The following is a 27,074-nucleotide window of genomic DNA, read 5'->3' as shown; positions in this document are numbered from 1 at the left end:
ACACAAAAAGGACAGTGTGACCCACTGGGTGCAACCTTGGACCCCAAGTTCCGCAGGAGCTCCCCGGATAAAGTCCCAGGTCCGTTCTTATGCCCTCTGTCCGTTCACAATTGGTGGATTTTGGATTCTTCTTCTGATTGGCTCGCTTCCAGGGGTTCTATTGGTCTTTATCAAGATGCATTTTTGTCCAATCATTTCCCGAGGGTGTCGAATGATTGGCTAAGCGGTCCAAGATGTTGACATCACCTGCATGAGGTCATTTTCTAGTCCATCACGTCATCACATCCCCAATTGCGTCTCCACCTAGTGCTCACACTCCGATATTACACCCAGACAGTCTCGCAATATCCTCCGTTAACATGCCCATGTATCCAACTATCAACTCCCCTCTTTTCTATCTCCTCCAAACAGTAAAAATCAACACCCTGAAACCAATTCATTTATTACACCGTTGCATTTGGTTTAGGGCTGAGCATTTAGCAAGGGGCTGGAATTAGGAGAGGCCTCGGCGTTAGGGCTGGGTTTTACATTACAGCTACCATTGGCGTGAAGGCTAAATGTGGCGTTTGCCTTCAGCCTGGCCTTGGTATTGGCTCTGGGGCTGCACGGGTCTGCCACTGGCATGGGATGAAATCCAGGACTGTGAGCGTGTCTAAACATGGAGTGAGACTGAGATCAGAATGGGCGTGCGCTTTGGGACCGAGCGCACGCCCAGCGGAAAAGAGAAGACGTCACTGCGGGATGTCCCTGGCATCGTCCCCGCCCTGCTCAGGCACCACCAAACCTGGCGGCAGCTGCCTTGGCCAAGATGCAGGTGCTCCCAGCTCTGGCTGCTCCCGCTTCCGGCTGCTCCCAGCCCCCCTCCAGCTCTGCTGGAGCCCCTTTAGGCACTGCAAGGGTGATTGGCCCCAAACTGGGCCCTACTTTTACTGTCAAATAAAATACATCAATTTTTTGGCATCGACATTTAATCTCGTTTGGTTTTAATCTCATATCTGGCAATATTTTGAACCTTCGAAGTTCTTTCTGGTTTATGCTCAGAGACTTCGCCTGCTTTGCCTTTCTGGGTCTGAACCGGATCGTAACACTTTATTGGCATAGTCGGCAGGATCCCCGTAAAATGAGAGTGTTGTTTCCAAAAAATGCATGAATTGCTAATTCTTATGATTGGATCATTTTAGGAAAATAAAACAACGTACCTTTCTACATTTCCTAACACCTCTCTACCTTTCTTACTCTGTCTTACTCTTTTGTTTGTTTGTTTGTTTGCTTGTGTGTTTGCACATGCACCTGAGCTAAAACGGTGCTCCCGAGGCCCAGGGTCTGGGAAATTGGCACTCCTGTAGGTAAAAGACCTGGGAGTTTGGAAAGTAATTTTGAGACTTGTAACTTTGGTAAACACTAGGTGCTCTCGAGGTGTAAGGAGTAGGACCTCAGAAACCATTTTGTAAGGGGTGTCCCTCAAGAGAGACTACTCCAGTGTTTGTAACTTTCTTTGGTTTGGCAGAAGAGGAACCTTCCCAGAGTGCAGGGGTGAGACTTTTGTAAATTTACTTTACGCTGGGCATCCTCTAGGAATGATCACTCCGACATTTGTAAGTAACATGGGACATCATACACAAGCTTTGTTTACTTTGTTGGATGAATTTGGTGCCAGGCCATCTCCTCCAGGGACGGACTGGGCACAAAACTATTGGTATAATATCCAAGCACTCGTTGATCGAGTCTCTGTCCTGCGCACAGGAGCGAGACTCAAAAAAGGTAAAGCGCAACCAGTGGTATGTTCTGTCTTAGCTGCTGCTGTGCTAGCTGCAGTAGGACACAGAGAGCACCAGCAGAAAGCTGATACGGAAGTTACTGCTTCATTACAGCATTTGGTTAAAGCATTGCAATTTCAGCTGGAGCTAACACCCACCTCCTCCAGGAAGAGATAAGGAATGAAAAGGCTACTGTCTGTGTGCTCCGAGAGGAGCTGTTTGCAAGATCAGCAAATGAGGGAAAAAAGGAGTCAGAGCTGGAACTATCTAAAGAAGCGTACCCCCTCTCGGACTTAGAATCCTTGCGTAATCACTCAGAAAAGCCCTCAGCCTCGCTCCGTCCCTTCATTAAAACAGAATACACCCATGAGGCTTCAGACGACGACACACCTGACATAACCACAAAAGAAATCCCATCTACAGCTACTGAATTGGCCAAACTAAAGGAAGGGTATAGCCAAAGTCCCAAAGAATCTGAAACTGAATGTGTTTGGAGACTCTCTCTCACACGGGCTGACCAAATTCTGTTCTCAGAAAAAGAGGCAGAAGGGTACTGGAGGGGCAGGAGTCTTCCTTACCACAGGAGATAACCGTGCTCCTTGGTCCCTCCCCAGAGAGCTGCTGATTGGGCTGGCAGACTCAGTCCTTCAGAAAGAGGAGATCCCCTGGCTATAGTAAGGAATGTCAATCAGACTGTAGAAAGTGTACAGAAAGCGGCTCGTTTACAAATGATGCATGATAGGAAATTAACACCACGAGGTGAATCTCCAGTGATGGTGCCTGTGGATCCTGAGAGAATGATACCTCTTATCAGAGGCCTCCCTGAAGCTGTCAAACCCATAGGCATGCAGCTAAAAGGACAAATAGAAAGTCTCCCAATTGCAGAAAGAGCTGTAGCCACCTTGGAGGCAGCAGCTATTTCCCTCAGTCTTAAGCGGGCAAAAGGGAAGGTTTGGACCTGGGGGGGAAGGTGGCACAAGAATTAATTAATTACGGGAGAAAATATGGCCCAATTCCTTCAAATACAACTGATTCTAGATCAATTCGGCGCACAGAGTGCAAAACCCTGTCCCCAGCAAAACTCCAAAAGGTAAGGTTCTCCCCTGGGCTGGGTAGACAAACAAATACAGGGGAAGAACGCAAGGAGAAAAGAAATGCCCTGTGGATTGCGGGCTTACAAAAGGGAGTCCCAAGGACCCTAATGGATGGCCAGCCCACTAATAAATTAGAACTATTCATCCAAGAGTGGCCAGCAAAAGAGGAACCATTAAAAGCTGTCCCTGCTACAGCCCCTCCCCTGGAGGAACCACAAGAAAGGGAAGGTGACAGAAAACCCTTATCTTTGCAGAAGGTAAGCCAGGGGGCGAAGGGTGGATTCACATCAGGCGCCTTTCTAACAATTCCAGAGGAGACCCGTTAATAACCTGTCCTACTGGTCCCCACAAAGCCCCGGTAACTTTTTTTAGTAGATACTGGTGCTCAGGTGTCTGCCCTTAAAATTGAAGATGCCTCCTCACGTGGAATCACTCCCTCACGTAAGAGTATACGTGTCACAGATGTTTTTGAGAATAGCCAAGCCCAGATGACAGCAAAGGTAAGACGCTGGTTACCGGCAGAAGAGAAAGCAGTTGACACCCTAATGATTACAGGTGAATTTCCTACAAATTCACTGGGTCTGGACCTCCTAAAGGGAAGGCCTTGGACCAATGAAGAAGGAAAAATAGGGACTTTGGGGCAGGAAACCTCCCATTTGTGTTTGTTAAGTTCTGCTCCTGCTCTTCCCCCCTCCCTAGTAACCAATGTCAAACCTTACCCCTTGCCTTTAGGAGCCAGAGAAGGAATCACACCAATTATTGCACATTTGAAAGAAAAAGGAATAGTGATTGCAACACATTCCCCTTACAATGCTCCTGTGTGGCCAGTCCGCAAGCCTAATGGCAACTGGAGACTGACAGGAGACTATCGGCGGCTTAACTCAAAATACAGGGCCTCTCACTGCCGCAGTCCCAAACATTGCTGAGCTGAGAGCTACTAGACAAGAACAAGCTCATCAAATTATGGCCACTATTGATGTCAAGGACATGTTTTTTATGGTCCCCTCGCAGGAACAAGATCAGGAGCGTTTTGCTTTCACGGGGGAGGGCCAGCAATATACTTTCACTCGCCTCCCACAAGGATTCAAACACTCACCCACTCTAGCACATCATGCACTAGCACAAGAATTGTCACTCATTCCTCCTGCACCAGGAGTAAGAGTATACCAATACATTGATGGCATTTTGGTGGCAGGAGATGAGATTACACCTGTACAAACAACACAAACAAACATCATTAAACATCTAGAATCCCCGGGCTTACGTATTCCTCCTGAAAAAGTACAACTCCCTTCCCTAGAAGTAAAATTCTTGGGAATCTGGTGGAAAGGAGGAATGGTGTGTATTGCCCCAGACACCCTCAGCCACCTAGACCAAATTGAAACCCCAGAGACTAAAAAAGACCTGCAGCATGCTTTAGGCCTGCTAATTTTTTGGAGGAAACACATTCCTGACTTTTCAATAATTGCAAGGCCCCTGTATGATTTGCTAGGAAAAAAAGCAAAGTGGGATTGGACTCCCTTGCACGATGAGGCCCTACAACTCCTAATTTTTGAAGCTAACACATACCAATCCCTAGGTCCTATACATCCCACTGATCCAGTACACATGGAATGGCGATTTGCAAGCTCTGGACTGTCTACACATTTATGGCAGAAAGGACCCGATGGTCCTACCAGACCCATAGGCTTTTACTCACGCAGTTTTAAAGATGCAGAAAAACGATATTCTACCTGGGAAAAAAGTTTATTCGTGGTCAGCACTGCTTTTCAGGAAGCAGAGAAAACTACCCACAAACAACCCCTGATTTTAAGGGAACCTTTTCAAGTCATCAAGTCAGTTTTGGCAGGAATCCCACCCCCTGACGGGGTGGCCCAACGTGCCTCTGTTTGCAAACGGTATGCTCAAATGGAACATTATTGCACCATTTTTCAAGTAACAGAAGGAGCTCGCAAAAATCTTCCTCTACAAGATGAGGTAACCCTAAATAGCACCACTGACTTTTCACCTTCTATGACCCAAGTTGCTCCCCCGTACTCAGAACGATTGCAGAATGTGTGGTTTACGGATGCATCAGCAAAGCGAGAAGGTAAGGTTTGGAAATGTGGTGCTGTAGCCTTACAAATAAATACAGGCAAGCAAATTGTAACAGAAGGGGAAGGTAGTGCACAAGTGGGAGAACTGGCAGCAGTCTGGAGTGTATTTAACCATGCATCTGAAACCTCAGACTCTGTATATGTTTACACTGATTCTTTTGCTGTGTTCAAAGGGTGTACTGAATGGCTCCCCTTCTGGGACAAAAAGGACTGGGAAGTAAACAGGGTCCCTGCTTGGCAAAAGGAAAAATGGCAAGAAATTCTTGCTGTAGCAAAAAAGGGGAATTTTTTAGTTGGCTGGGTAGCCTCTCATCAAGAAAAGGAAACCCCAACTAGCCACTGGAATCACAAAGTAGATGAGAGGGCCAGATTAGCCCCACTAAGTAGAAAACCTCCAAGAGAAAACTGGGATCCATTATTAGAATGGTTGCACTTAAAGCGACAGCACACCGGGGCACAAGACCTATACAAGGAAGCAGCAAGCAGAGGATGGCCGGGGACTCGGGAAATGTGCCGTACCTGCAGATCTTCATGCGAGCAGTGCCGGACCCGATCAGAGCGTCACCCTTTAGAACAACCCCCCTCACATATCAGAGACAGGAAAGGGACTGTGGGACACATGGCAAGTAGATGATATTGGACCTTTTGGAAAGTCTGAGGGCAAACAACACGTGTCGGTAGAAGTCAGGTCAGGACTAGTCCAAGCAGGAGCCTTCTCTCGGGCAACTAGTGCAAACACATTAGAAGCCCTTAAAATGTGGTTCAGTTTCTTTCCAAAACCTGTACCTATCCAATCCGACAACGGGGCACATTTCACAGCGACCATCGTCCAAAAATGGGCCAAAGAAGAAGGGATCCAGTGGATATTTCACACACCCCATTATCCACAAGCAAATGGCATCGTCGAGAGAACAAATGGCCTGCTTAAGCGATTTCTGAAACCTCAACATTCTAATTGGACTGAACGACTATGGGATGCTGTGAAAACAGTACATGAGCAATGGGGAGTAAATGGATGTCCCAGACTCACAGCTTTTTATCTGCAGCCTCCCTCCTTGATACCAGCAACATCTAAACCTACAGGTAATCAAAAACCCGCACGCTTCCCAGGACAGCCTGTATGGGTGGAACTGCCTACCGCAGGAGCTGTACCCATGGTACTCAACTACTCCTTTGAACATGCATACCTGGAAAGCAAACGATGCTTATGGCAAAGAACACAAAATAAGCTCTCGCTGGCTTATTCCTACATTTTAATATTAGCCCTGAAAGGGGCTGGACAGACTTTTTCTTGTCTTTCACAGGTAACTGAACAACAGGAGAAAAAAATATTCAGGACTGTGCATGAAAAACCTCAGATACGAACTATGCTTCGGTTTACTGGTAATTGGGATTGTAACATGTTAGCTCTATTTTTATGCTTATTTACCTTGTGCATGTGCTCAGCAGAGCTAGCTAGCAGAGCTAGATCAAAGGAAGCTTGCCTGGAAATTAGGAAAAGGGTTTGCAAAAATATGGAATCCTACTGATCAAGGTGTATGTGTAACATTACCTGATTCTGCTGAACCAGGATTGCCATCTTACATAGTACCCTTGAATTTATCTTTTGTCCTCAATATGACTAGTGTGGCAGCTCCATTGCCTCTACCTGAACAGTGGACAAGTAAGAAAAATGGAGCCCAAGTTGAGTGCAGAGGTACCCCTATAGTACATAACCTTTACCAAACATATGACCCACCTTCTGATGCACCTCATGAAGGACAGTTGCACCAGAAATATTGTAGAACTAGGCGTCCAAAGGTAAATAGAACCATCTTATCTCAAATTGAATCCCCTCACCCAGCCATCAAATTAGATAAAAGTAAATTCAGCCCTGAGACAATAACCTTTGAGGAATATAATGCTAAACAGCCCTGCCTTGTTTACCCATGGGATCCACGGTTTGACCCACTCTACACACCAGATGTAGATGAAGGCAAATATAGCACAGTTTTTAACCCTTCCTGCTGTGGTCAACTTCCGAACATAACGAATAGAACCCCAATCGACTGACAACATTTAATGTGGGCATGGTCTGTACAAACAGTTCTTAAAGGTAAATTTAGAGACTAAAAAAGACTACAAAAGAAGATAGTCCTCTAGTCAATTGCTCAAAGGTGATAACATGCAAAGAAGGACCAGGAGATCCTCCAGAAACATGGTTTTCACTTAGAATTCGAACATTAGGAACTGATGTGTGTACTTGTTGGGGATACCTCTCAAGAGGCTGGAGAAATCAAGATGAGTCCTGTAACTCCTCCTACAAATACCTTCTCAACCCATGTGGAGTTCCTTTTACCCACTACCCAGTCCGTGGGACTCCAATCAATACTAAGCCAGAAATCACCGTCCTTGATTTTGCAGATGCAACTAAGTGGAAAACTGCAAAATATATAGCCCCTCTTGGAATGGCTTGGGGATGCTCTGATGAGATATTTTATTCACATTTGTCATTAGAACAACATGCTGGACTTAGGTGTGGAATTGGAATTCCCTCCCTTTGCCCCAGACGTATTTTTACTTTCACCAAAGTGTCTAAAGAACGTCACTGTCGTAGTGTTCCCTCTTCAAAGGCAACACAAAGAGCAGAATGGGCAATTCAAGGAGTTGACATTCCAGATTACTATACCACTGGAGAAAAAGTATCTCTATTTCTGGAAAATTTCTTTACTCCCTATGTTACCTTTAAAAGACACCAGTTCGTATTAGAAGATATTACCTGGCAATTAAGTATATGAAGCAATTGGACACAAGATGCATTTGGAGAATTATACACCCAAGTCCAGCAAAATACTAAAATGACCCTGCAAAATAGATTAGCTTTAGATATGGTATTGTTAAAAGAACAAGGAGTTTGTGGGATGTTCAATAGAACAGAAACTGAGGGTTGTATTACAATTCATAATGCCTCTAGCTCCGCTGAGGAGGCATGAGCTAAGATGAGAGAAATAAGTAATCATACTAGAAATTTGTTTCATGCAATGCAACCGCGAGAAGTATTTGATAGTTCATGGGTCACTACCATCCTAAAGTATTTTGGGCTCACAGGGTGGGGAAAATGGTTAGCACAACTTGGAATAACAATTGCTACTGGAATTGCATTGCTAATCGTTGGTATTGGCCGGGTTAAATGCATGATACAACACTTACTCCTTTCCTTCTCCCCCTCTGTACGCTGTATTCAAATCACCACCACCGAAGAAGGCTGACCCTTGCCTCTCCCCCCCCCCACCACCACCACCACTGCCTGCTGCGAGACACTCTGAGGCCTCCTGGAGCCGACGCCGCCCGCCTGAGGAGAACCCCCCGAACCTGCAGCCCTGGAGCGGAACCACGAGTGAGTTGTGGAACCCCTCCCCTGCTGCTGCGTGCCGTGCTGAGAGCACCGGGAGTGGGCCAAGGCTCGGCTGCAGCGACCGGGCACCGCGCCTGCAACTCGGAGGACGGGCGGCCGCCTTGCAGCCAAACTGCTCCCAAGATCAGAGGAGGCAGATAAGACGCTTCCAACTGCTTCGCTCCCCCCACCCCATCTCGGCGGCACTAAAGGTAGCACAGTGAGCTGCTGCTCAGACGGACCTTCCCTTCTCTTTTTTTTTTTTTTTTTTCTTTTTCCTTTTTTGTAATTGGGAGACATTGCCAGCATGGGCGCAGAGTTTCAGCACCAAAAGACCCCGTACTACAGGTATGGACTTGCTTTTTAACAAAAAAAGGCATAAAATACGACCAACAGGCTTTAACACCCTTAAGCACATGGTGTAAGAGCCACAGACTAGACGGCTCCGAGGGGACTGCCCTGGGCTTGGAAAGGTTGAAGCAGGCTGGTAAAATTAGAATCGAAGTGGCTCCCACAGGAGATGAGACAGCTATTAATGTGCTAAAGCCTTGGAGGCTCCTTTAAAAAGGAGAATAATGCAAGGATGACGGTGGGAACACGGCGGGCGCCGCCCACTGAGGCCGGCAGCGAGGAGAGGGCGCCGGGAGAGGCAGCGGGAGGCGTGGCCGCAGCACCGGGCGCGCAAGAGAGCACCGCGGCCGAGCAGCCTTTCCGCCAACTGCACATCCTGGTCCCTCTCGCCCTGGGAAATGCGTGTGGGGGCTGGGGCCAGGGGGGCTCCGTCCCTCTCAGCCCTGGGGTGACTGCCCCGAGTATCTCCCGCCATGACTTGGACAGAGATCCCCCCAGTCCCGATCGTTCCCCGACAGGAGAGGCCTGAAGACACCACAGGACCCCCCAGGATGCAGAGGGACGGAGACAGCCCCGGGCCATGCGTGCTCCTCACCCCAGCTGAGGCCGGGGGGGCTCCGGCCTCCTCTCCCACGGGGAAGGCGGGGGCTTTGGGATTTGTTTGCATCGCAAGCCACTCGCTGGGAGAGCAAAGATCACTCAAGGCATTTGATGTGATTTTTGCCAATTTTATTTTGTTTTACCGTGTTTTACCTGGCATTAGCTGATTTTACCTGGTATTACCTGATTTTACCGTGTTTTACCTGTATTAGATAATATTAGATGGTATTAGCTGGTATTACCGTGTTTTACCTGGTATTACCGTGTTTTACCTGGTATTACCTGGTATTACCTGATTTTACCTTTGGTGGGCTTCGGGTGGTGTCCGAACTCTTCCGATTTTGTCCCTCGTTGCCCCGGCGCTGCTGGGGCCCTGCCTTTGCCGAGCCGGGGTTGCTGTCCCTCGTTGCCCCGGTAGTTGCCCGTCCCTGCCTTTGCCGAGCTGGGGTGCGGTCCCTCGTTGCCGCGGTAGTTGCCCGTCCCTGCCTTTGCCGAGCCGGGGTTGCTGGCGCTCCCACTGCCATCTGGAGGGGCCGGCGCAGGTACCTGAGAAAAGTGGCAGAGAGAAAAGGCGCATTGGCGGCGAGAAGCGGCGCAGCGAACCATCCCATCTCCCTCCCAGCCACCCCCTCCCACCCGCCCCGGCCTGGGGCTCCAGGGCCGCGGCGCTGAGGGCCGGGCCGCTCCCAGAGCTCCGGCCTCGGGGCTTCCGCTCCTCTCCGCCCGCTCCGCTCCGCTGCTGCCGCCTCCACGCCGGGACTGCAAGTGAAGCCCCGCCACCGCCGCCGCCTTATATAGGCAGCCTAAGCCCCGCCCCCCCGGGCGGCAGCCAATGGGAATCGAGCGCCAAGGTTCCTCATTGTGAGGAAACAATGAGGGGCGGGGCCAGAACGTAGCGGAGCGATCTGATTGGTCGAGAGGCAGCGGGTCAATGACATCACACCCCGGGCATTACCAAAGCTTAGCAAAAATGAAACCCTATAAAATAGAAAAATTACATTTAAAACGCCACTGGAGTGTGGCATTCAGCAGCGGCCGCTCTTTATTGGGGCCAGCTGCACCAGGGGATTTCTCCTCTGAAATATCCTGTGTGCCGAGCGCTCCAAAGCTCCTGTTCACACGCTGTGCTTTGCATCCTTTTGCATTGCTATCATTCGATTCAACGCTGCCCTTAACTCCCCGCTGGACGCTGCAAAGAGCGGTCTCAGAGCTGCTGAGCCACTACTAGCAGGCATCCTGTGACCATGCCTGGCAGTGCTGGCCGCAAATTTTCTGTGGAAACAGAGCGTCCTGCAGCTGTATCCAACGCGCCTGCACAGCCATCACAAAAACGCTCGCCCAAGACAGACACGCTATCAGAAGCGGCCGATCCATGCTTAAGCATCATGCCTGGAAATAGCGGCTGGCCAGGAAGTCCTAATGTCGCCGCTGCCCTTTGTGACAACTCTGCGGCGCAGGCGGCGGGGCCACGACGTCTCCGGGCGACGACACTGCCCCAGAGGCAGGGGGCTCGGGGACGGCCAGTGCCAGCACCGCACCGAGCCCGCTGATTGCTCCACAGGCCGCGGCCTCTGTGACACGCGGGGACAGCGCCTGGCTCGCAGCGCAGGGAGGCAGGGCCGGCATCAGGGCGGGCTGGGGGAGGGGGCGGCGTTGAAGCCCCACTTGGGCTGCCTTTGGCTGCCATTGCGGCTCAGGCCGGCCTTAGGGCTGGCCCTGCCCTTAGGGCTAACGGTGGCCTTGAGCTTGGAGCCTGCCTTGGGCTAGGGAGTGCACCTGGGGCACTGGCCTTAACTCCATGAATGGTTGGCCTTAGGGCAGCAGTTGGGGCTGAGTTTGGGAGTTAGAGCTAAAGGCGGCATTGGAGTATGGGCTGGGGCTGGGCTCAAAGCTGGATTTAGGGCTTCAGCTGGGATTGGTGTTGGGCTTGATCTTAAGAGTTGCAGTTGGGGCTGGCTTTGGCCTTCGAGCTCACCGTTGTTATAAACGAAGCTGAGACTTTTTTTAAAAAAGAAAAGCCAGCTCGTTTGTTTATTCATTAACAACTGAGAGCGAGAACCCAGGATAAGCCCAGGCTCCGCACGACAAGCCAGAGTAAAGCAGCACACAAAAAGGACAGTGTGACCCACTGGGTGCAACCTTGGACCCCAAGTTCCGCAGGAGCTCCCCGGATAAAGTCCCAGGTCCGTTCTTATGCCCTCTGTCCGTTCACAATTGGTGGATTTTGGATTCTTCTTCTGATTGGCTCGCTTCCAGGGGTTCTATTGGTCTTTATCAAGATGCATTTTTGTCCAATCATTTCCCGAGGGTGTCGAATGATTGGCTAAGCGGTCCAAGATGTTGACATCACCTGCATGAGGTCATTTTCTAGTCCATCACGTCATCACATCCCCAATTGCGTCTCCACCTAGTGCTCACACTCCGATATTACACCCAGACAGTCTCGCAATATCCTCCGTTAACATGCCCATGTATCCAACTATCAACTCCCCTCTTTTCTATCTCCTCCAAACAGTAAAAATCAACACCCTGAAACCAATTCATTTATTACACCGTTGCATTTGGTTTAGGGCTGAGCATTTAGCAAGGGGCTGGAATTAGGAGAGGCCTCGGCGTTAGGGCTGGGTTTTACATTACAGCTACCATTGGCGTGAAGGCTAAATGTGGCGTTTGCCTTCAGCCTGGCCTTGGTATTGGCTCTGGGGCTGCACGGGTCTGCCACTGGCATGGGATGAAATCCAGGACTGTGAGCGTGTCTAAACATGGAGTGAGACTGAGATCAGAATGGGCGTGCGCTTTGGGACCGAGCGCACGCCCAGCGGAAAAGAGAAGACGTCACTGCGGGATGTCCCTGGCATCGTCCCCGCCCTGCTCAGGCACCACCAAACCTGGCGGCAGCTGCCTTGGCTAAGATGCAGGTGCTCCCAGCTCTGGCTGCTCCCGCTTCCGGCTGCTCCCAGCCCCCCTCCAGCTCTGCTGGAGCCCCTTTAGGCACTGCAAGGGTGATTGGCCCCAAACTGGGCCCTACTTTTACTGTCAAATAAAATACATCAATTTTTTGGCATCGACATTTAATCTCGTTTGGTTTTAATCTCATATCTGGCAATATTTTGAACCTTCGAAGTTCTTTCTGGTTTATGCTCAGAGACTTCGCCTGCTTTGCCTTTCTGGGTCTGAACCGGATCGTAACACTTTATTGGCATAGTCGGCAGGATCCCCGTAAAATGAGAGTGTTGTTTCCAAAAAATGCATGAATTGCTAATTCTTATGATTGGATCATTTTAGGAAAATAAAACAACGTACCTTTCTACATTTCCTAACACCTCTCTACCTTTCTTACTCTGTCTTACTCTTTTGTTTGTTTGTTTGTTTGCTTGTGTGTTTGCACATGCACCTGAGCTAAAACGGTGCTCCCGAGGCCCAGGGTCTGGGAAATTGGCACTCCTGTAGGTAAAAGACCTGGGAGTTTGGAAAGTAATTTTGAGACTTGTAACTTTGGTAAACACTAGGTGCTCTCGAGGTGTAAGGAGTAGGACCTCAGAAACCATTTTGTAAGGGGTGTCCCTCAAGAGAGACTACTCCAGTGTTTGTAACTTTCTTTGGTTTGGCAGAAGAGGAACCTTCCCAGAGTGCAGGGGTGAGACTTTTGTAAATTTACTTTACGCTGGGCATCCTCTAGGAATGATCACTCCGACATTTGTAAGTAACATGGGACATCATACACAAGCTTTGTTTACTTTGTTGGATGAATTTGGTGCCAGGCCATCTCCTCCAGGGACGGACTGGGCACAAAACTATTGGTATAATATCCAAGCACTCGTTGATCGAGTCTCTGTCCTGCGCACAGGAGCGAGACTCAAAAAAGGTAAAGCGCAACCAGTGGTATGTTCTGTCTTAGCTGCTGCTGTGCTAGCTGCAGTAGGACACAGAGAGCACCAGCAGAAAGCTGATACGGAAGTTACTGCTTCATTACAGCATTTGGTTAAAGCATTGCAATTTCAGCTGGAGCTAACACCCACCTCCTCCAGGAAGAGATAAGGAATGAAAAGGCTACTGTCTGTGTGCTCCGAGAGGAGCTGTTTGCAAGATCAGCAAATGAGGGAAAAAAGGAGTCAGAGCTGGAACTATCTAAAGAAGCGTACCCCCTCTCGGACTTAGAATCCTTGCGTAATCACTCAGAAAAGCCCTCAGCCTCGCTCCGTCCCTTCATTAAAACAGAATACACCCATGAGGCTTCAGACGACGACACACCTGACATAACCACAAAAGAAATCCCATCTACAGCTACTGAATTGGCCAAACTAAAGGAAGGGTATAGCCAAAGTCCCAAAGAATCTGAAACTGAATGTGTTTGGAGACTCTCTCTCACACGGGCTGACCAAATTCTGTTCTCAGAAAAAGAGGCAGAAGGGTACTGGAGGGGCAGGAGTCTTCCTTACCACAGGAGATAACCGTGCTCCTTGGTCCCTCCCCAGAGAGCTGCTGATTGGGCTGGCAGACTCAGTCCTTCAGAAAGAGGAGATCCCCTGGCTATAGTAAGGAATGTCAATCAGACTGTAGAAAGTGTACAGAAAGCGGCTCGTTTACAAATGATGCATGATAGGAAATTAACACCACGAGGTGAATCTCCAGTGATGGTGCCTGTGGATCCTGAGAGAATGATACCTCTTATCAGAGGCCTCCCTGAAGCTGTCAAACCCATAGGCATGCAGCTAAAAGGACAAATAGAAAGTCTCCCAATTGCAGAAAGAGCTGTAGCCACCTTGGAGGCAGCAGCTATTTCCCTCAGTCTTAAGCGGGCAAAAGGGAAGGTTTGGACCTGGGGGGGAAGGTGGCACAAGAATTAATTAATTACGGGAGAAAATATGGCCCAATTCCTTCAAATACAACTGATTCTAGATCAATTCGGCGCACAGAGTGCAAAACCCTGTCCCCAGCAAAACTCCAAAAGGTAAGGTTCTCCCCTGGGCTGGGTAGACAAACAAATACAGGGGAAGAACGCAAGGAGAAAAGAAATGCCCTGTGGATTGCGGGCTTACAAAAGGGAGTCCCAAGGACCCTAATGGATGGCCAGCCCACTAATAAATTAGAACTATTCATCCAAGAGTGGCCAGCAAAAGAGGAACCATTAAAAGCTGTCCCTGCTACAGCCCCTCCCCTGGAGGAACCACAAGAAAGGGAAGGTGACAGAAAACCCTTATCTTTGCAGAAGGTAAGCCAGGGGGCGAAGGGTGGATTCACATCAGGCGCCTTTCTAACAATTCCAGAGGAGACCCGTTAATAACCTGTCCTACTGGTCCCCACAAAGCCCCGGTAACTTTTTTAGTAGATACTGGTGCTCAGGTGTCTGCCCTTAAAATTGAAGATGCCTCCTCACGTGGAATCACTCCCTCACGTAAGAGTATACGTGTCACAGATGTTTTTGAGAATAGCCAAGCCCAGATGACAGCAAAGGTAAGACGCTGGTTACCGGCAGAAGAGAAAGCAGTTGACACCCTAATGATTACAGGTGAATTTCCTACAAATTCACTGGGTCTGGACCTCCTAAAGGGAAGGCCTTGGACCAATGAAGAAGGAAAAATAGGGACTTTGGGGCAGGAAACCTCCCATTTGTGTTTGTTAAGTTCTGCTCCTGCTCTTCCCCCCTCCCTAGTAACCAATGTCAAACCTTACCCCTTGCCTTTAGGAGCCAGAGAAGGAATCACACCAATTATTGCACATTTGAAAGAAAAAGGAATAGTGATTGCAACACATTCCCCTTACAATGCTCCTGTGTGGCCAGTCCGCAAGCCTAATGGCAACTGGAGACTGACAGGAGACTATCGGCGGCTTAACTCAAAATACAGGGCCTCTCACTGCTGCAGTCCCAAACATTGCTGAGCTGAGAGCTACTAGACAAGAACAAGCTCATCAAATTATGGCCACTATTGATGTCAAGGACATGTTTTTTATGGTCCCCTCGCAGGAACAAGATCAGGAGCGTTTTGCTTTCACGGGGGAGGGCCAGCAATATACTTTCACTCGCCTCCCACAAGGATTCAAACACTCACCCACTCTAGCACATCATGCACTAGCACAAGAATTGTCACTCATTCCTCCTGCACCAGGAGTAAGAGTATACCAATACATTGATGGCATTTTGGTGGCAGGAGATGAGATTACACCTGTACAAACAACACAAACAAACATCATTAAACATCTAGAATCCCCGGGCTTACGTATTCCTCCTGAAAAAGTACAACTCCCTTCCCTAGAAGTAAAATTCTTGGGAATCTGGTGGAAAGGAGGAATGGTGTGTATTGCCCCAGACACCCTCAGCCACCTAGACCAAATTGAAACCCCAGAGACTAAAAAAGACCTGCAGCATGCTTTAGGCCTGCTAATTTTTTGGAGGAAACACATTCCTGACTTTTCAATAATTGCAAGGCCCCTGTATGATTTGCTAGGAAAAAAAGCAAAGTGGGATTGGACTCCCTTGCACGATGAGGCCCTACAACTCCTAATTTTTGAAGCTAACACATACCAATCCCTAGGTCCTATACATCCCACTGATCCAGTACACATGGAATGGCGATTTGCAAGCTCTGGACTGTCTACACATTTATGGCAGAAAGGACCCGATGGTCCTACCAGACCCATAGGCTTTTACTCACGCAGTTTTAAAGATGCAGAAAAACGATATTCTACCTGGGAAAAAAGTTTATTCGTGGTCAGCACTGCTTTTCAGGAAGCAGAGAAAACTACCCACAAACAACCCCTGATTTTAAGGGAACCTTTTCAAGTCATCAAGTCAGTTTTGGCAGGAATCCCACCCCCTGACGGGGTGGCCCAACGTGCCTCTGTTTGCAAACGGTATGCTCAAATGGAACATTATTGCACCATTTTTCAAGTAACAGAAGGAGCTCGCAAAAATCTTCCTCTACAAGATGAGGTAACCCTAAATAGCACCACTGACTTTTCACCTTCTATGACCCAAGTTGCTCCCCCGTACTCAGAACGATTGCAGAATGTGTGGTTTACGGATGCATCAGCAAAGCGAGAAGGTAAGGTTTGGAAATGTGGTGCTGTAGCCTTACAAATAAATACAGGCAAGCAAATTGTAACAGAAGGGGAAGGTAGTGCACAAGTGGGAGAACTGGCAGCAGTCTGGAGTGTATTTAACCATGCATCTGAAACCTCAGACTCTGTATATGTTTACACTGATTCTTTTGCTGTGTTCAAAGGGTGTACTGAATGGCTCCCCTTCTGGGACAAAAAGGACTGGGAAGTAAACAGGGTCCCTGCTTGGCAAAAGGAAAAATGGCAAGAAATTCTTGCTGTAGCAAAAAAGGGGAATTTTTTAGTTGGCTGGGTAGCCTCTCATCAAGAAAAGGAAACCCCAACTAGCCACTGGAATCACAAAGTAGATGAGAGGGCCAGATTAGCCCCACTAAGTAGAAAACCTCCAAGAGAAAACTGGGATCCATGATTAGAATGGTTGCACTTAAAGCGACAGCACACCGGGGCACAAGACCTATACAAGGAAGCAGCAAGCAGAGGATGGCCGGGGACTCGGGAAATGTGCCGTACCTGCAGATCTTCATGCGAGCAGTGCCGGACCCGATCAGAGCGTCACCCTTTAGAACAACCCCCCTCACATATCAGAGACAGGAAAGGGACTGTGGGACACATGGCAAGTAGATGATATTGGACCTTTTGGAAAGTCTGAGGGCAAACAACACGTGTCGGTAGAAGTCAGGTCAGGACTAGTCCAAGCAGGAGCCTTCTCTCGGGCAACTAGTGCAAACACATTAGAAGCCCTTAAAATGTGGTTCAGTTTCTTTCCAAAACCTGTACCTATCCAATCCGACAACGGGGCACATTTCACAGCGACCATCGTCCAAAAATGGGCCAAAGAAGAAGGGATCCAGTGGATATTTCACACACCCCATTATCCACAAGCAAATGGCATCGTCGAGAGAACAAATGGCCTGCTTAAGCGATTTCTGAAACCTCAACATTCTAATTGGACTGAACGACTATGGGATGCTGTGAAAACAGTACATGAGCAATGGGGAGTAAATGGATGTCCCAGACTCACAGCTTTTTATCTGCAGCCTCCCTCCTTGATACCAGCAACATCTAAACCTACAGGTAATCAAAAACCCGCACGCTTCCCAGGACAGCCTGTATGGGTGGAACTGCCTACCGCAGGAGCTGTACCCATGGTACTCAACTACTCCTTTGAACATGCATACCTGGAAAGCAAACGATGCTTATGGCAAAGAACACAAAATAAGCTCTCGCTGGCTTATTCCTACATTTTAATATTAGCCCTGAAAGGGGCTGGACAGACTTTTTCTTGTCTTTCACAGGTAACTGAACAACAGGAGAAAAAAATATTCAGGACTGTGCATGAAAAACCTCAGATACGAACTATGCTTCGGTTTACTGGTAATTGGGATTGTAACATGTTAGGTCTATTTTTATGCTTATTTACCTTGTGCATGTGCTCAGCAGAGCTAGCTAGCAGAGCTAGATCAAAGGAAGCTTGCCTGGAAATTAGGAAAAGGGTTTGCAAAAATATGGAATCCTACTGATCAAGGTGTATGTGTAACATTACCTGATTCTGCTGAACCAGGATTGCCATCTTACATAGTACCCTTGAATTTATCTTTTGTCCTCAATATGACTAGTGTGGCAGCTCCATTGCCTCTACCTGAACAGTGGACAAGTAAGAAAAATGGAGCCCAAGTTGAGTGCAGAGGTACCCCTATAGTACATAACCTTTACCAAACATATGACCCACCTTCTGATGCACCTCATGAAGGACAGTTGCACCAGAAATATTGTAGAACTAGGCGTCCAAAGGTAAATAGAACCATCTTATCTCAAATTGAATCCCCTCACCCAGCCATCAAATTAGATAAAAGTAAATTCAGCCCTGAGACAATAACCTTTGAGGAATATAATGCTAAACAGCCCTGCCTTGTTTACCCATGGGATCCACGGTTTGACCCACTCTACACACCAGATGTAGATGAAGGCAAATATAGCACAGTTTTTAACCCTTCCTGCTGTGGTCAACTTCCGAACATAACGAATAGAACCCCAATCGACTGACAACATTTAATGTGGGCATGGTCTGTACAAACAGTTCTTAAAGGTAAATTTAGAGACTAAAAAAGACTACAAAAGAAGATAGTCCTCTAGTCAATTGCTCAAAGGTGATAACATGCAAAGAAGGACCAGGAGATCCTCCAGAAACATGGTTTTCACTTAGAATTCGAACATTAGGAACTGATGTGTGTACTTGTTGGGGATACCTCTCAAGAGGCTGGAGAAATCAAGATGAGTCCTGTAACTCCTCCTACAAATACCTTCTCAACCCATGTGGAGTTCCTTTTACCCACTACCCAGTCCGTGGGACTCCAATCAATACTAAGCCAGAAATCACCGTCCTTGATTTTGCAGATGCAACTAAGTGGAAAACTGCAAAATATATAGCCCCTCTTGGAATGGCTTGGGGATGCTCTGATGAGATATTTTATTCACATTTGTCATTAGAACAACATGCTGGACTTAGGTGTGGAATTGGAATTCCCTCCCTTTGCCCCAGACGTATTTTTACTTTCACCAAAGTGTCTAAAGAACGTCACTGTCGTAGTGTTCCCTCTTCAAAGGCAACACAAAGAGCAGAATGGGCAATTCAAGGAGTTGACATTCCAGATTACTATACCACTGGAGAAAAAGTATCTCTATTTCTGGAAAATTTCTTTACTCCCTATGTTACCTTTAAAAGACACCAGTTCGTATTAGAAGATATTACCTGGCAATTAAGTATATGAAGCAATTGGACACAAGATGCATTTGGAGAATTATACACCCAAGTCCAGCAAAATACTAAAATGACCCTGCAAAATAGATTAGCTTTAGATATGGTATTGTTAAAAGAACAAGGAGTTTGTGGGATGTTCAATAGAACAGAAACTGAGGGTTGTATTACAATTCATAATGCCTCTAGCTCCGCTGAGGAGGCATGAGCTAAGATGAGAGAAATAAGTAATCATACTAGAAATTTGTTTCATGCAATGCAACCGCGAGAAGTATTTGATAGTTCATGGGTCACTACCATCCTAAAGTATTTTGGGCTCACAGGGTGGGGAAAATGGTTAGCACAACTTGGAATAACAATTGCTACTGGAATTGCATTGCTAATCGTTGGTATTGGCCGGGTTAAATGCATGATACAACACTTACTCCTTTCCTTCTCCCCCTCTGTACGCTGTATTCAAATCACCACCACCGAAGAAGGCTGACCCTTGCCTCTCCCCCCCCCCACCACCACCACCACTGCCTGCTGCGAGACACTCTGAGGCCTCCTGGAGCCGACGCCGCCCGCCTGAGGAGAACCCCCCGAACCTGCAGCCCTGGAGCGGAACCACGAGTGAGTTGTGGAACCCCTCCCCTGCTGCTGCGTGCCGTGCTGAGAGCACCGGGAGTGGGCCAAGGCTCGGCTGCAGCGACCGGGCACCGCGCCTGCAACTCGGAGGACGGGCGGCCGCCTTGCAGCCAAACTGCTCCCAAGATCAGAGGAGGCAGATAAGACGCTTCCAACTGCTTCGCTCCCCCCACCCCATCTCGGCGGCACTAAAGGTAGCACAGTGAGCTGCTGCTCAGACGGACCTTCCCTTCTCTTTTTTTTTTTTTTTGTTTTTCCTTTTTTGCAATTGGGAGACATTGCCAGCATGGGCGCAGAGTTTCAGCACCAAAAGACCCCGTACTACAGGTATGGACTTGCTTTTTAACAAAAAAAGGCATAAAATACGACCAACAGGCTTTAACACCCTTAAGCACATGGTGTAAGAGCCACAGACTAGACGGCTCCGAGGGGACTGCCCTGGGCTTGGAAAGGTTGAAGCAGGCTGGTAAAATTAGAATCGAAGTGGCTCCCACAGGAGATGAGACAGCTATTAATGTGCTAAAGCCTTGGAGGCTCCTTTAAAAAGGAGAATAATGCAAGGATGACGGTGGGAACACGGCGGGCGCCGCCCACTGAGGCCGGCAGCGAGGAGAGGGCGCCGGGAGAGGCAGCGGGAGGCGTGGCCGCAGCACCGGGCGCGCAAGAGAGCACCGCGGCCGAGCAGCCTTTCCGCCAACTGCACATCCTGGTCCCTCTCGCCCTGGGAAATGCGTGTGGGGGCTGGGGCCAGGGGGGCTCCGTCCCTCTCAGCCCTGGGGTGACTGCCCCGAGTATCTCCCGCCATGACTTGGACAGAGATCCCCCCAGTCCCGATCGTTCCCCGACAGGAGAGGCCTGAAGACACCACAGGACCCCCCAGGATGCAGAGGGACGGAGACAGCCCCGGGCCATGCGTGCTCCTCACCCCAGCTGAGGCCGGGGGGGCTCCGGCCTCCTCTCCCACGGGGAAGGCGGGGGCTTTGGGATTTGTTTGCATCGCAAGCCACTCGCTGGGAGAGCAAAGATCACTCAAGGCATTTGATGTGATTTTTGCCAATTTTATTTTGTTTTACCGTGTTTTACCTGGCATTAGCTGATTTTACCTGGTATTACCTGATTTTACCGTGTTTTACCTGTATTAGATAATATTAGATGGTATTAGCTGGTATTACCGTGTTTTACCTGGTATTACCATGTTTTACCTGGTATTACCTGGTATTACCTGATTTTACCTTTGGTGGGCTTCGGGTGGTGTCCGAACTCTTCCGATTTTGTCCCTCGTTGCCCCGGCGCTGCTGGGGCCCTGCCTTTGCCGAGCCGGGGTTGCTGTCCCTCGTTGCCCCGGTAGTTGCCCGTCCCTGCCTTTGCCGAGCTGGGGTGCGGTCCCTCGTTGCCGCGGTAGTTGCCCGTCCCTGCCTTTGCCGAGCCGGGGTTGCTGGCGCTCCCACTGCCATCTGGAGGGGCCGGCGCAGGTACCTGAGAAAAGTGGCAGAGAGAAAAGGCGCATTGGCGGCGAGAAGCGGCGCAGCGAACCATCCCATCTCCCTCCCAGCCACCCCCTCCCACCCGCCCCGGCCTGGGGCTCCAGGGCCGCGGCGCTGAGGGCCGGGCCGCTCCCAGAGCTCCGGCCTCGGGGCTTCCGCTCCTCTCCGCCCGCTCCGCTCCGCTGCTGCCGCCTCCACGCCGGGACTGCAAGTGAAGCCCCGCCACCGCCGCCGCCTTATATAGGCAGCCTAAGCCCCGCCCCCCCGGGCGGCAGCCAATGGGAATCGAGCGCCAAGGTTCCTCATTGTGAGGAAACAATGAGGGGCGGGGCCAGAACGTAGCGGAGCGATCTGATTGGTCGAGAGGCAGCGGGTCAATGACATCACACCCCGGGCATTACCAAAGCTTAGCAAAAATGAAACCCTATAAAATAGAAAAATTACATTTAAAACGCCACTGGAGTGTGGCATTCAGCAGCGGCCGCTCTTTATTGGGGCCAGCTGCACCAGGGGATTTCTCCTCTGAAATATCCTGTGTGCCGAGCGCTCCAAAGCTCCTGTTCACACGCTGTGCTTTGCATCCTTTTGCATTGCTATCATTCGATTCAACGCTGCCCTTAACTCCCCGCTGGACGCTGCAAAGAGCGGTCTCAGAGCTGCTGAGCCACTACTAGCAGGCATCCTGTGACCATGCCTGGCAGTGCTGGCCGCAAATTTTCTGTGGAAACAGAGCGTCCTGCAGCTGTATCCAACGCGCCTGCACAGCCATCACAAAAACGCTCGCCCAAGACAGACACGCTATCAGAAGCGGCCGATCCATGCTTAAGCATCATGCCTGGAAATAGCGGCTGGCCAGGAAGTCCTAATGTCGCCGCTGCCCTTTGTGACAACTCTGCGGCGCAGGCGGCGGGGCCACGACGTCTCCGGGCGACGACACTGCCCCAGAGGCAGGGGGCTCGGGGACGGCCAGTGCCAGCACCGCACCGAGCCCGCTGATTGCTCCACAGGCCGCGGCCTCTGTGACACGCGGGGACAGCGCCTGGCTCGCAGCGCAGGGAGGCAGGGCCGGCATCAGGGCGGGCTGGGGGAGGGGGCGGCGTTGAAGCCCCACTTGGGCTGCCTTTGGCTGCCATTGCGGCTCAGGCCGGCCTTAGGGCTGGCCCTGCCCTTAGGGCTAACGGTGGCCTTGAGCTTGGAGCCTGCCTTGGGCTAGGGAGTGCACCTGGGGCACTGGCCTTAACTCCATGAATGGTTGGCCTTAGGGCAGCAGTTGGGGCTGAGTTTGGGAGTTAGAGCTAAAGGCGGCATTGGAGTATGGGCTGGGGCTGGGCTCAAAGCTGGATTTAGGGCTTCAGCTGGGATTGGTGTTGGGCTTGATCTTAAGAGTTGCAGTTGGGGCTGGCTTTGGCCTTCGAGCTCACCGTTGTTATAAACGAAGCTGAGACTTTTTTTAAAAAAGAAAAGCCAGCTCGTTTGTTTATTCATTAACAACTGAGAGCGAGAACCCAGGATAAGCCCAGGCTCCGCACGACAAGCCAGAGTAAAGCAGCACACAAAAAGGACAGTGTGACCCACTGGGTGCAACCTTGGACCCCAAGTTCCGCAGGAGCTCCCCGGATAAAGTCCCAGGTCCGTTCTTATGCCCTCTGTCCGTTCACAATTGGTGGATTTTGGATTCTTCTTCTGATTGGCTCGCTTCCAGGGGTTCTATTGGTCTTTATCAAGATGCATTTTTGTCCAATCATTTCCCGAGGGTGTCGAATGATTGGCTAAGCGGTCCAAGATGTTGACATCACCTGCATGAGGTCATTTTCTAGTCCATCACGTCATCACATCCCCAATTGCGTCTCCACCTAGTGCTCACACTCCGATATTACACCCAGACAGTCTCGCAATATCCTCCGTTAACATGCCCATGTATCCAACTATCAACTCCCCTCTTTTCTATCTCCTCCAAACAGTAAAAATCAACACCCTGAAACCAATTCATTTATTACACCGTTGCATTTGGTTTAGGGCTGAGCATTTAGCAAGGGGCTGGAATTAGGAGAGGCCTCGGCGTTAGGGCTGGGTTTTACATTACAGCTACCATTGGCGTGAAGGCTAAATGTGGCGTTTGCCTTCAGCCTGGCCTTGGTATTGGCTCTGGGGCTGCACGGGTCTGCCACTGGCATGGGATGAAATCCAGGACTGTGAGCGTGTCTAAACATGGAGTGAGACTGAGATCAGAATGGGCGTGCGCTTTGGGACCGAGCGCACGCCCAGCGGAAAAGAGAAGACGTCACTGCGGGATGTCCCTGGCATCGTCCCCGCCCTGCTCAGGCACCACCAAACCTGGCGGCAGCTGCCTTGGCTAAGATGCAGGTGCTCCCAGCTCTGGCTGCTCCCGCTTCCGGCTGCTCCCAGCCCCCCTCCAGCTCTGCTGGAGCCCCTTTAGGCACTGCAAGGGTGATTGGCCCCAAACTGGGCCCTACTTTTACTGTCAAATAAAATACATCAATTTTTTGGCATCGACATTTAATCTCGTTTGGTTTTAATCTCATATCTGGCAATATTTTGAACCTTCGAAGTTCTTTCTGGTTTATGCTCAGAGACTTCGCCTGCTTTGCCTTTCTGGGTCTGAACCGGATCGTAACACTTTATTGGCATAGTCGGCAGGATCCCCGTAAAATGAGAGTGTTGTTTCCAAAAAATGCATGAATTGCTAATTCTTATGATTGGATCATTTTAGGAAAATAAAACAACGTACCTTTCTACATTTCCTAACACCTCTCTACCTTTCTTACTCTGTCTTACTCTTTTGTTTGTTTGTTTGTTTGCTTGTGTGTTTGCACATGCACCTGAGCTAAAACGGTGCTCCCGAGGCCCAGGGTCTGGGAAATTGGCACTCCTGTAGGTAAAAGACCTGGGAGTTTGGAAAGTAATTTTGAGACTTGTAACTTTGGTAAACACTAGGTGCTCTCGAGGTGTAAGGAGTAGGACCTCAGAAACCATTTTGTAAGGGGTGTCCCTCAAGAGAGACTACTCCAGTGTTTGTAACTTTCTTTGGTTTGGCAGAAGAGGAACCTTCCCAGAGTGCAGGGGTGAGACTTTTGTAAATTTACTTTACGCTGGGCATCCTCTAGGAATGATCACTCCGACATTTGTAAGTAACATGGGACATCATACACAAGCTTTGTTTACTTTGTTGGATGAATTTGGTGCCAGGCCATCTCCTCCAGGGACGGACTGGGCACAAAACTATTGGTATAATATCCAAGCACTCGTTGATCGAGTCTCTGTCCTGCGCACAGGAGCGAGACTCAAAAAAGGTAAAGCGCAACCAGTGGTATGTTCTGTCTTAGCTGCTGCTGTGCTAGCTGCAGTAGGACACAGAGAGCACCAGCAGAAAGCTGATACGGAAGTTACTGCTTCATTACAGCATTTGGTTAAAGCATTGCAATTTCAGCTGGAGCTAACACCCACCTCCTCCAGGAAGAGATAAGGAATGAAAAGGCTACTGTCTGTGTGCTCCGAGAGGAGCTGTTTGCAAGATCAGCAAATGAGGGAAAAAAGGAGTCAGAGCTGGAACTATCTAAAGAAGCGTACCCCCTCTCGGACTTAGAATCCTTGCGTAATCACTCAGAAAAGCCCTCAGCCTCGCTCCGTCCCTTCATTAAAACAGAATACACCCATGAGGCTTCAGACGACGACACACCTGACATAACCACAAAAGAAATCCCATCTACAGCTACTGAATTGGCCAAACTAAAGGAAGGGTATAGCCAAAGTCCCAAAGAATCTGAAACTGAATGTGTTTGGAGACTCTCTCTCACACGGGCTGACCAAATTCTGTTCTCAGAAAAAGAGGCAGAAGGGTACTGGAGGGGCAGGAGTCTTCCTTACCACAGGAGATAACCGTGCTCCTTGGTCCCTCCCCAGAGAGCTGCTGATTGGGCTGGCAGACTCAGTCCTTCAGAAAGAGGAGATCCCCTGGCTATAGTAAGGAATGTCAATCAGACTGTAGAAAGTGTACAGAAAGCGGCTCGTTTACAAATGATGCATGATAGGAAATTAACACCACGAGGTGAATCTCCAGTGATGGTGCCTGTGGATCCTGAGAGAATGATACCTCTTATCAGAGGCCTCCCTGAAGCTGTCAAACCCATAGGCATGCAGCTAAAAGGACAAATAGAAAGTCTCCCAATTGCAGAAAGAGCTGTAGCCACCTTGGAGGCAGCAGCTATTTCCCTCAGTCTTAAGCGGGCAAAAGGGAAGGTTTGGACCTGGGGGGGAAGGTGGCACAAGAATTAATTAATTACGGGAGAAAATATGGCCCAATTCCTTCAAATACAACTGATTCTAGATCAATTCGGCGCACAGAGTGCAAAACCCTGTCCCCAGCAAAACTCCAAAAGGTAAGGTTCTCCCCTGGGCTGGGTAGACAAACAAATACAGGGGAAGAACGCAAGGAGAAAAGAAATGCCCTGTGGATTGCGGGCTTACAAAAGGGAGTCCCAAGGACCCTAATGGATGGCCAGCCCACTAATAAATTAGAACTATTCATCCAAGAGTGGCCAGCAAAAGAGGAACCATTAAAAGCTGTCCCTGCTACAGCCCCTCCCCTGGAGGAACCACAAGAAAGGGAAGGTGACAGAAAACCCTTATCTTTGCAGAAGGTAAGCCAGGGGGCGAAGGGTGGATTCACATCAGGCGCCTTTCTAACAATTCCAGAGGAGACCCGTTAATAACCTGTCCTACTGGTCCCCACAAAGCCCCGGTAACTTTTTTAGTAGATACTGGTGCTCAGGTGTCTGCCCTTAAAATTGAAGATGCCTCCTCACGTGGAATCACTCCCTCACGTAAGAGTATACGTGTCACAGATGTTTTTGAGAATAGCCAAGCCCAGATGACAGCAAAGGTAAGACGCTGGTTACCGGCAGAAGAGAAAGCAGTTGACACCCTAATGATTACAGGTGAATTTCCTACAAATTCACTGGGTCTGGACCTCCTAAAGGGAAGGCCTTGGACCAATGAAGAAGGAAAAATAGGGACTTTGGGGCAGGAAACCTCCCATTTGTGTTTGTTAAGTTCTGCTCCTGCTCTTCCCCCCTCCCTAGTAACCAATGTCAAACCTTACCCCTTGCCTTTAGGAGCCAGAGAAGGAATCACACCAATTATTGCACATTTGAAAGAAAAAGGAATAGTGATTGCAACACATTCCCCTTACAATGCTCCTGTGTGGCCAGTCCGCAAGCCTAATGGCAACTGGAGACTGACAGGAGACTATCGGCGGCTTAACTCAAATACAGGGCCTCTCACTGCCGCAGTCCCAAACATTGCTGAGCTGAGAGCTACTAGACAAGAACAAGCTCATCAAATTATGGCCACTATTGATGTCAAGGACATGTTTTTTATGGTCCCCTCGCAGGAACAAGATCAGGAGCGTTTTGCTTTCACGGGGGAGGGCCAGCAATATACTTTCACTCGCCTCCCACAAGGATTCAAACACTCACCCACTCTAGCACATCATGCACTAGCACAAGAATTGTCACTCATTCCTCCTGCACCAGGAGTAAGAGTATACCAATACATTGATGGCATTTTGGTGGCAGGAGATGAGATTACACCTGTACAAACAACACAAACAAACATCATTAAACATCTAGAATCCCCGGGCTTACGTATTCCTCCTGAAAAAGTACAACTCCCTTCCCTAGAAGTAAAATTCTTGGGAATCTGGTGGAAAGGAGGAATGGTGTGTATTGCCCCAGACACCCTCAGCCACCTAGACCAAATTGAAACCCCAGAGACTAAAAAAGACCTGCAGCATGCTTTAGGCCTGCTAATTTTTTGGAGGAAACACATTCCTGACTTTTCAATAATTGCAAGGCCCCTG

The sequence above is a fragment of the Aphelocoma coerulescens genome, chromosome 1A, assembly GCF_041296385.1.
Source record: "Aphelocoma coerulescens isolate FSJ_1873_10779 chromosome 1A, UR_Acoe_1.0, whole genome shotgun sequence".
In the NCBI taxonomy this organism is placed as follows: domain Eukaryota; kingdom Metazoa; phylum Chordata; class Aves; order Passeriformes; family Corvidae; genus Aphelocoma; species Aphelocoma coerulescens.
This window is presented reverse-complemented; position numbering follows the sequence as displayed.